The sequence below is a fragment of the Myotis yumanensis genome, unplaced genomic scaffold, assembly GCF_028538775.1.
Source record: "Myotis yumanensis isolate MYYU_CA2020_CCGP unplaced genomic scaffold, mMyoYum1.0.hap1 SCAF_5, whole genome shotgun sequence".
Classification (NCBI taxonomy): domain Eukaryota; kingdom Metazoa; phylum Chordata; class Mammalia; order Chiroptera; family Vespertilionidae; genus Myotis; species Myotis yumanensis.
In genome coordinates this window covers 88,370,933-88,382,706 of record NW_027223756.1, presented here as the reverse complement: position 1 = coordinate 88,382,706, position 11,774 = coordinate 88,370,933, and positions in this window count along the sequence as shown.

The window sequence follows — 11,774 nt, the reverse complement described above, 5'->3', positions numbered from 1 at the left end:
AACATCTAATTAAATGATACAATTGCAACAGCAACTATAACCAGCATAACCGGGTTGAGGATTACCTAAAGCAATTCAACTCAACCGATGAGAGTAGAATGGCTTCAGTGAGCTGGCATCGAGTTTTCTGGCCCGTGCATGCTGTATGCTGGTACAGCAGTCAGTGTATTTTCAGGGGAAATGGAGACCATGGATGGACCCAGAAAGCTAGTTACATGGAGGTGTTTTTTAAAAAAAATATATTTTTATTGATTTCAGAGAGAAGGGAGAGAAAGAGAGAGATGGAAAGATCAATGATGAGAATCATTTATTGGCTGTCTCCTGCACTGGGGATTGAGCCTGCAACACAGTCATGTGCCCTGACCAGGAATCAAACTGTGACCTCCTGGTTCGTAGGTTGATGCTCAACCACTGAGCCACCCAGGCCAGGCTAACCAGATTTTTTGCAGAAAAAAAAATAACACATGGAGTTTTAAAACTAATGGCTTTAAATATATGCCTTGGAAATATATTGGCCATCAGCAGTAGCTTTGCAAGACAAGAAATTTTATATTTTCTCATGTTTTACACAGACTGTCACTATCAACTGAAACAGCTTTGCACTCTCAGTAAAACAACGGTTAAAAAAGTTTGTTCAAGCCCTAGCTGGTTTGGCTCAGTGGGTAGAGCATTGGCCTGTGGACTGAAGGGTCCTGGGTTTGATCCGGTCAGGGGCACATGCCCGGGTTGTGGGCTGGATCCCCAGTAGGGAAAGTGCAGGAAGCAGTTGATCAATGATTCTCTCTCATCATTGATGCTTCTGTCTCTCTCTCCCTCTCCCTTCCTCTCTGAAATCAATTTAAAAAAATATAAAAAAAGTTTGTTCAAATTGAAAACTCTGAGACACAGCCCAGACTGTTCAAAGGTAAGCCGTTTTTATAAAAAATGACAAAGGTGTGAGCAAATGCCTAATTGATAGAGAATAAAGTGTGCTATGTGCTTATCCCTGTAGTTGATATGATGACAGGAAAAGGGAGTTTATAAAATAGCATTCTGCTATAAACTAATATGAAAATAACAATGAATTGCTAAAGCAATGAATATGGGAGAGCATGATTTAACGAAATGCAAACACGTAGGTATGTTCTTACCATATTCTCATTTACCCATTTTAAATTGCGACGACCCTGATTGTATTTCCCCATCCATTTAGGAAGGGATATGGAGCTCATCCTAGGCTATCTATACTAATAATAAAAGGGTAATATGCTAATTAGACAGGGAGACCTCCTTCCGGACAAAGCCATGGCTGGGAGGGCTAAGGCAAGCTGCCAAGGCTGGGAGGGCCCATGGTAGAGCCCCAGCCGGATGGGCAGGGCCTCTGTCTGTGCAGCATTGATCACAGAGCCCTGGCAGGGTGGGCAGGGCAGGTAGGGCCTCCCGTGGGCAGTGATTGATCACAGGGTGGGCACCTCCCATGGGCAGTGATTGATCACAGGGCGGGCAGGGCCTCCGTGTGGGCGGGGATTGATGGCAGAGCCCAGGCCAGGTGGGAAACGCCTGCCTCTGTTCTGCCATTGATCACAGAGCCCCAGCAGGGTGGCCAGGGCCGCCCTCTAAGCATCATTGGTCACAGAGCCCTGGCAGTGTGGGCAGTGGGGGGAAGTTGGAGGTGACCAGGCCAGCAGGGTGGGGGCAGTTGGGGGCGATCAGGCTGGGGGGTTGGGGGGCAGTTGGGGGCAAGCAGGCTGGTGGGAGGGACAGTTGGGGTCAATCAGGCCAGTAGGGGTGACATTTGGGGGTGAACAGGCCAGCAGGGGGGGCAGTTGGGGGTGATTAGGCTGGCAAGGGGGGAAAGTTGGGGGCAAGCAGGTCGGCAGGCAGAGTGGTTAGGGGCGATCAGGCAGGCAGGCAGGTGAGTGGTTAGGAGCCAGCAGTCCCGGATTATGAGAGGGATGTCCGACTGCCGGTTTAGGCCTGATCCCTGTAAAACGGCAGTTGGACATACCCCGAGGGGTCCCAGATTAGAGAGGGTGCAGGCTGGGCTGAGGAACAGCCCTCCCCGCCCCCCCCAGCACAAATTTCATGCACCGGGCCACTAGTATATATATATAAAAGAAAGAAGTGTCAAAACAGGGGTTTTCAGGAAGATTAGCAGCACGACCTCCTCTTTGGTAACCCCAAGAGATCTCCAGCAAAGCCTTATGTTACTACTTAAGAATTTTTGGAGTTGGGTTTGAGGATTTTGTCAGGTGACGTTAAGGTTTCTCTGGGCTGCCTATACCACGTGAGCAGTCCTCAGTTGGTGACATGAAGTCCTGGGTTGCACTAGGGCAGTGGTTCTCAAACTTGAGCGTGCATCACTGTCACCTAGAGGCTGGCTAAGACAGGTAGCTGGACCAGTGCCTCAGAGTACCTGGGGAGGTGCTTGAGAATCAGCACTTCTAGGAAGTTCCCAGGGGTTGCTGTTGCTGGCATGGGGACCACTCTTAGAGAACCCCGCATTGGAGAAAGCAGGTTTGCAGTGTCTCTCCCATTTGTGCAGGTGTCTGCCAACCACAGACACTAAATGCCTCCCCCCCCCCCCCCCCCCCCCCGCCTCCCCCTACCCCCCCAGGACCTTGTACAGAGGCCTGGCCTCTGTGCCTTTGTCCACTCAGCAGGTATGGTATCAACCTCAGTCATTTCTCTCTTTCTCTCTGGCCATCCAGGAAGGAAAAGGGGTCCTCTTCCCAATCCCATCCAGTTTACTCCCCTTCTCCATCATTCACTGACTTACCAGTATGGTGTCACCAAGGGGATGGTCTCTCAGGCCTCCTTCTCCACTGGCTGCCAGAGGATCCTGAGGTCAGCACTAAACCCACAAAAAGGGCAGGGGGCGACGACTCCGCTGTGATGCTGGGGCCAATCTGATGTCTGTGAGCGAAAAGCATGTGTCCCACCCCCCAGCCTGGGGTAGGTGAGCAGGGAGTCAGGGACACAGCAAGGTATTTACTGTTTGGGGTCTCTTGGGGTCTCCAATCCCATGGCTCCTTGTTAAGAAGGAAGATGCTAATTATTTTGTTTCTACTCAAGTCACTAGGGGTTCACGCTCACGAAGACACCCTCCTAGTGGTCCCCCCCAGCTCAGACGGAGACCATGGCGGGCCCCAGGCAGGGTGGTCTGGAGGTCCAAGCGCACTCAGATGTCTGCATTCCAGGTGTTCTTTCATTCGTTCCATCACAATGGAAAATCCACGAGGAAAGGGAATTTATACTGTTGGGTTCACCAATGAGATCTCCTGGAAAGTGATAAACAATCAATAAATGTATGTTGAGTGAATGAATTTATCAAGTGTTTCTTGGTCACCTGCCATAGGTCAGGTGCTATGCTTGGCCCTGAGGGTTTGAACCATGTTCTTGTTAAAATTGCCTTCCTGTCAGTGACACAAAAGGGCTCAGTCTTTATTAACCTACTGTAGTCCCTACCACACCCACTTTGCATGGGAATGAGGGAATCTCTCTTCTGCTTTTGCCCACCAATTCTGATGGGTTTTGTTCTTTGCCGTTGGGGTGCCCACATCATGACTCTCATTTCTGTTTCCCCAGGAAGCCTCTGTATCTTCTAGAATCCTTCTATTTTTTACCTTCCCCTCCATTAGCTCCCTCCACAAGTCTTTTGTTTTTTAAAAATTGAATTTATTGGAGTGATGTTGGTTAGCAAAACCATACATGTTTCAAGTGTACAACTCAATAAAACATCATCTGCACACTGCATCATGTGCCTATCACCCCAAGCAAAGTCTCTTTCTGTCCCCATTCCCCCACCGCCACCTACTCCCATTCCCTTTCCCTCTGGCTGTTACTACACTGTGCCCGTGTCTATGTGTTTTGTATATATGTCTTTTGTTTAATCCTTCACCTTCTTTTATCCTGTCTACCCTTCTACCTCCCTTCTGACAGCTGTCAGCCTGTTCCATGTATCCATGTCTCTGTTTCTATTTTGTTGGTTTATTTTGTTCATTATATTTCACATATAAGTGAGATCATATGGTATTTGTCTTCCTCTCACTGGCTTATTTCACTTAGCATAATAAATCCAGGTCCATCCATGCTATCACAAAAGGTAAAATTTCCTTCGTTTTTACTTTTTGACGTCTTAAAAATTTCACTTTTAAAAATGTGTAATATTGACTTTGTTTAAGAAAGGATTCATGCCATGAAATAATGAAATGCCATCCCCCAACTTAGGCACTCCTAACCCTCCAGTTCTTAGCAATCTTTGCCCATTTACCTTTCCATTTGTTGATCTTTTTCTTATTAATTTCTAGGAGCTCTTTATATACGAGGTGAATTGGCCTCAATGGTTAATCCCTGTTAATGGTTTCTTATGTAACCTTCCAGAATCTCTACACACACACACACACACACACTTATTCTCCACTCCCTTTTGTACATGAAAGTAGCATACCATAATACTGTTCTACACCTTAATTTAGCTTGGTGATATTTTAATATCCTTAATATTTTTAAAGCTCCTTATTTTTCATTGAACAAATGGTACCATAATCCATGTAATTAATTTTCTATTGATGGTGCCATAATTTGTGCAACCAATTTTCTATTGAGGAATGTTTCCAGTATTTGCTAAAATGAATACTTTGTATACATAGTATTTCACATTATAGTTTTGTCACTTCCAACATGTTATATTAATGGAATCATACAGTATGTAGGTTTTTGACAATACTTGTCTTTTTTCACTCAGCATCATATTCTCGAGACCCATCTGAGTAGTGTTGCATATATCAATAGTTCATTCCTTTTTATGGCTGAGCAGTATCCATGGTATGAATGAACCATAATGTGTTTATCCAGCTATTCATTGAAGGTTGTTTTTAGTTTTGGCTATCTTATATTATAAAAGCCTAACATGCAAATTGACCAAACGGCAGAATGACTGGTCACTATGATGCACACTGACCAGGAGCTGCCCCCAGCCCGCAGGCCCCAGGCCAGCCGAGGTGGGTGTCAGAGGGGGTCCCCCCACCCCGATCGCCCCGCTGGTCACCCCACAGATCAGCCCTGATCACTGGCCAGGCCTAGGGACCCTACCCGTGCATGAATTTCATGCACTGGGCCTCTAGTTGAAAATAAAGCTGCTATGGACATTCGTGTGTAGTTTTTTTTGCATGGACATACATTTTCATACTTTTAGGAGTATGAATTCTGGGTTATATGTAAAGGGTATTTTTCACTTCATATGAAACTATTTATATGATAGAATATACAAAAATTCTTATATGTTTATAAGAAACTATATATAAAACTATATTTATTCTCCTCTCTCTCTCTCTCTCTCTCTCTCTCTCTCTTTCTCTCTCTCTCTGTTTCTCTCCAGCACCCCAAAGCCCATTTATGGCTCCCACATCCTTACTCTATCTCTTCTCCCCACTGATAACCACTTTCCTGGTTTCTAACAGCGTATGTGAGTTGTGCTTTTTCTTGGACTTTATTTAAACCCAGTCATATAGTATGTGTCCTTTTTTTCTGATGCCTTTGACCTAGCTTTATATTTGTGAGATTCATTCCAGTTGTTGTATTTAGCAGTATTTTATTTCTATTTACTGCTTTACAGTACACTTTGGTTAAGATATTTTGAGTTGAGGTTTTTTTTTTTCTTGGAATAAAGAATCCTGAAAATTGATATCCAATATTTAAGCGAGCTTCATAAATAATATACTCCAGAGATCTAAAACCCTACATCATAGGTGCTCAATAAACGTTCTCCAAGAGAGGTTGGCTCAGTCAGTTGGCTGAAAGGTGAGAGAGTCTGAATTTTGCCCATTTCATTGGACCTCTTTCTTTCTTTTTTTTAAAAAAATATATTTTATTGTTTTTTTTACAGAGAGGAAGGGAGAGGGATAGAGAGTTAGAAACATTGATGAGAGAGAAACATCGATCAGCTGCCTCCTGCACACTCCCCACTGGGGATGTGCCCGCAACCCAGGTACGTGCCCTTGACCGGAATCGAACCCGGGACCCTTGAGTCCACAGGCTGACGCTCTATCCGCTGAGCCAAACCGGTTAGTGCTCATTGGACCTCTTTCTATGGTAATGTACATTTTCCTCTGTATATGGCTGTGATCTCTGGGAACCTTGGGAGGTAAAAGAGTATAGTGGTTAAATTCAGACAAGCCTTAGTTCTGGGGTCCAGCCCCAGCGGGTCCAGGGGTTCCCAAAGGTGTGGACAGAGTCCGCGAAGAATGAATGACACAGAGGCAGTGTTCAGGTGATCATCATAGCCAGGTTCCTCTCTTTATTGTCATCTAACATCTGTATTTATACTATTTGGTCCCAATCCTATCCATTCTATACAAAAGGCCAGGGGGCTTCCCGTCTCCATTCAAAGGTTACTCTATTGTTCCACCAAGCTACAAGGAAGTAACTGAAGGAGGTCACTCCAAGCAAAGATCAAAGCGACCAAGCACCCCTCTGACACTCAGTTAAAGGGTTTGCTGATAAAAATCCTCACCTGGGGAAACAACCTGTCTTCTCCAAGCCAGGTTCCTCCCCTATTGTCCTCTTACATCTGCATTTATCCTATTTGATCTTAATCCCATCCATTCCATTCCAAAGGCTAGGGCATTTCTCATCTCCATTTCAAGGTTACTTGAAACATCCCTGCAGAGACTGCCTCAAGCAGCCAGGGTGGATCGGCTTCCAGCACCTTAGCACTCCCACTTTGCAGCTGTGACATACTTTGGAAGTGGGTAAATACAACGGAGCCTTCCTTTCCTCACCTGGGACAGGAGGGTGGCACGATTACTGGCCTCACAGGCAGGTTGTGAGGCTTAAATGGCACAGTGCGTGTAGAGCTCAAAGGGCAGCTCCTGCACACAGCAAACACTCAGTAAAAGTGCCTGTGGTTATGTCACGGTAGCTTCTAGAGCCCAGCGGGCTTGCCTGTGTTTCCAGCCCCTGGGATGTTCCCCCGGAGCGAAGCTGACAGTGTTGCATTTTCAAAGTCACAGCCATTAGTCAGATAGAGCCAAGAGGGACTGAAGTCCAGCTGGGGGCAAAAGGGAAGGGAAAGGCTATTCTGACCAGTCTGATGAACTGTGGCCAGTCCTATAGTCAGCAAGGAATTGATTCACTTGAGGCAAAGCAGAAAGTTTCAGATGGTGCCACACCTCAATGCGGGTTGTTGTGACTGATCCACATTGAGGAGCACTGAGCAAGCTGTCCTGGGCTCTCCTGCAGGTGGCAGGCGCACCTCGCCGTGAAGAGCTGGCCAATCGCCTGTGCCTCCAACTTGGTACATTTGCAGCTCTGGGCTTCTAGAGGCTGAGGATTCCCTCAGAGGAGATGCTAGGCCATTGCAGCACCCGGACACAGACAGTTAAGAATTTGTTGCTGTAATCGGGCATCTCTAGGCTTCCTCATCGGCTGCAGTGGGCCCAGCAGGGAGAGCTCTGGCTTTGTAAACAGACCACATTAGATAATCCTTGTTACCTACACGGTGCAGGAATGTAGGCACATGATGTCACCTCTCGAGTCTCTTTCCTTATCTGCGAAAAGGATTGATAACCATCGCTGTCTTCTCTCAGGATTGTTTCTGTGCACCCTTCAACCTCTCAAGTCTTGATCCTTTGTCCTGACTGAGTATCCAGTACACTCTTAGCACATCCCACTCAGGACAGCCCAGCCCTGTAGTGAATCTGCTCAAGGGAGAAGACAGGCATAGAAGCCAAAACACTCCATTACAGTAAAATAAGTGCTATAACTGAGTAAGTGACGAGGAGAAGACACTGGGTCTGGTCGCTGCTGTATTCACAGCTCCTGGAGGAATGTCAGTGCTCAACTGATATTTGTGGGATGAAAACAAAGGAGTGAACAGAGTTCGATAATGGAGGAAGGAGCAACTTGTATGACCTGAAAGGGCCAGGGACGCATCACAGAAGGGGTGGTGAGAGCCAGCACTTGAAGGAGAAGGGAGTGTTTGAGTATGTTTGTGTGTGTGTATTGTGTGGGCACATGTGCATGTGTGTATATGAGTGCACATGTGTTTGTGAATGTGCACATACGTGCGTATGTGTATTCTGTGGGCTTAGGTACATGTATATTACTGTCCCAGGGCTGCCAAAACAAGTTACAACAGACTGGGTGGCTTAAACAACAGAAATCTATTTTCTCAAGTTCTGGAGGCTGAAAGTGTGAGACGGAGGTGTTGACATGCTTGGTTTCTTTGGCGATGTCTCTCCGTGGCTTGTAGATACCGTCTTCTCCTGTGTCCTCACAAGGTCTCTCCGTGTGTGTTCTAATCTCTTCTTATAAAATTGACAGTTATATTGGATTAGGGCCCACCCTACGGCCCCATTTTACCATAATTACCTTTTTAAATATCTCGTCTCCAAATTCAGTCACTTTCTGAGACCCTCGGGGTTAGGACTTTAACATATGAATTTTGGGAGGACACAATGCAGTCCAAAGCAGTGTGCTCAGGAGTATATACATGTGAATGTGTACTTATGTGTGCATGTATATGTATGCATGCATATAAATGTGTACACGTGTGTGTCTGTATGTGTCAGAACATTCCAGGCAGAGAAAACAGAATGTGTGAAAAATAATGCTGCATTTGAAGAGTCTTGCACAGTATAGTTTTCTTTTACTCTTGGCCTGTATGCATATTTATTTGTGCATAGTTGGAAATGCATGGGAGATATCATTTTCCTCTGAGCTTTCCTCTACCCAATATTCTATGATCACTCTCCCCTCTATGGCCACACATTCTTCATAAATGCCACTTCAATGGCTGCTTAATATTCCATGGAGTGCAGAAATCATGGTTTACTTAACCTTTTTTGTTTTGTTATTCCTCACCCAAGGATATTTTTTTCCATGTTAGAGAAAGTGGAAGGGAGGGAGGGGAACACACACACACACACACACACACCACATACACACACACACACACACACCACACACACACACAGACATTGATGTGAGAGAGACACATCAATTGGTTGCCTCCTGCACACTCCCCAACCAGGGCTGGGGATTGAACCTACAACCCAGGTACCTGCCCTTGACCTGGATTCAATCTGGTAACACTCTAACCACTGAGCACACTGACCAGGGCTACCTAACCTCTTGGTTGCTTTGAAAATTGTAGATAAGGCTGAATTAACCACTTACATTTTAAAAAAAAAAATATTTTATTGATTTTTTACAGAGAGGAAGGGAGAGGGATAGAGAGTTAGAAATATCGATCAGCTGCCTCCTGCATACCCCCTACTGGGGATATGCCTGCAACCAAGGTACACGCCCTTGACCGGAATCAAACCTGGGACCCTTCAGTTGGCAGGCCGATGCTCTATCCACTGAGCCAAACCGGTTAGGGGGGTATCTTATTCTTTTCATTGCAATGGTGTATTAAAATGCCATTCGTTTCTGGAGGTTAATTTTGTATCCTGCTACACTGCTGAATTTTTCTCCATTGTATTTAGCACTACTAAAAATAATGTTATATGATAAAAATCATATTATTGTGTCATTTATTAGTTTATGTCTTCCCACCAGAATGTAGGTTCCATGAGATGAGGGGCTTTGTCAATCACACTATTCTTGTTGTATAGCAAATCAGTGAGCTAGACAAGACACCTTAATGATCCAATTAGTTAGGAGTCATCTTTATTACGTGCAGGTTCAGAGCAGATTACCTCTGTCAAATTCTGAACAAACACAGGAAGGAGTATTTCCTTTTTATATCCTTTTAGTCCTTTGTGTAAGTTATTTTTTGCAGACAGCTTGTAACCTTGAGTACATATCATATCTAGCAAACACCTGTCATATCTATACAGACAACTTGTAACCTTGAGTACATGTCATATCTATACAGACACCTGGCATCAGAATCAGCATATCAGTCCCTTATGTTAGATGGCTAGCTTGCAAGGTCAGACAATTAAGTTTATCTTTTCTTTTATTCAAACTAAAACAGTTATTTTACAGAATAAGAGACTATCTAAGAATAACAGAGTAGTTCAAACAGCAGTTTTCCAAAGGAGGGATTACTATGCTTCATCCCCAGTACCTAGGACAGTATTTGGCATTTGACAAGGTTTGATATATTATTTCAGTGTAATGAATGAGTGAACACACCTATCAAAATAAAAATGCTTGTATCTTTGACTTAGCAATTCTGCTCTCAGAGAAATGTTTATATGTGTGCACATGGAGGCATACAGCAGGACACTGGTCATGGTATTGAGAGGCAGTGTGTGGAACTCATATTGGTGAACATTGAGATAACTTTGGTGGTTCAGATGTGAACATTTAACATTTTTATTGCATATTTTTATTTATATGCTTATTTCCTACTTATGGCAAGTGATACTATTATAATAGGTAACCGTTTCATTTTTAAAATATCAGTTTTACTGATATATAATTCATGCACCATAAAATTCATCCTTTGAAAGTATACAACTCAATGGTCTTAGGAATATTCAAAGAGCTGTGCAACTGTCACCAGTATTCAATTTTAGAACTTGTTCATCACCCCAAAAGGAAATCCCATACCCACTGAGCAGTCACTCTCCATTTCTCCCTCCCTCTCACCCCTCCAACCACTAATATGCTTCCAGTCTCAATGTTTGACCTCTGGATTGACCTCTGCTGAACATTGACCCCAGGCACCTCTGGCGGACACCACAGAGGTGCTATTAGACAGCCCCCTGAGTCCGAGGGAAAGGGCTGTCCCCACCTCGGTTCCTGTCATGCTTGTAGGAATGAATGCAAACAAGTGACTCCAGATCATTGCTTTGTGTTAAAGTGAATGTATTAAAAAACTAAAGTGTGCACATTTATTAAAAGAGCAACACAAGCACATCCATCACCTGGCTTATGAAGCGCAGGTGGGCTCTCTGCTAATCTGAAGAGTGAGTTGGGTGGGGGTTCTTGGCGTTATAAAACCTCCTGTCTAAAAAAATTCCTGTTAGATATTCTGGTATAGATTAACTCTGAAGGTCTCTCCCCTTTTATCTGTAATGGTTTCCAGGAATTTATGAGAAGCACCTGGCAATGAAATCCTGAGACTGTGGGCTTCTCTGTCCAGCGGTTCTCAACCTGTGGGTCGCGACCCCTTTGGCGGTCTAACGACCCTTTCACAGGGGTCGCCTAAGACCATCCTGCATATCAGATATTTACATGACTATTCATAACAGTAGCAACATGACAGTTATGAAGTAGCAACGAAAATGATTTTATGGTTGGGTCACAACATGAGGAACTGTATTTGAAGGGCCAGAAGGTTGAGAACCACTGGTAAACAGTGGGACGAGCTAAGATTTCGCTCTTCCTCCCCCCTCCTCCCCTCTCCCTCCTCTCTGCTATCGTATAGTTGGTTTCAGGGTGATTTAAATTATGTATTTCCAGTTGCATTAAGGTTACTCCTTGTCTCCCTCCTCCCTCCCCCTCCTCTCCTGCATTTTTTTGTGAGGAGAGGTTTTAACCCTTTGTTCTCAAGACAAGGCCCTGCTACAAGTGGCCGGCAAAGCCTTTGGGCTTTAACTTTCTTCTTTCAATTTCCCTATTCCAGTAGTCCCAGGATTTTCCTAAATTTTCATTATCCTACAACAATTTCATAGAAAATGTGTTCCCCCCTCCCCCCCACTTAGCATAATGTTTCCAAAGTTCATCCATGCTGCAGCTCATATTAGCTTTCATTCCTTCTTAATTGCAAATACTATTGCATTGTCTGGGTAATTGCCATGTTCCTAGTGTCCTTTTCAATAAAAAATAAAACTGCT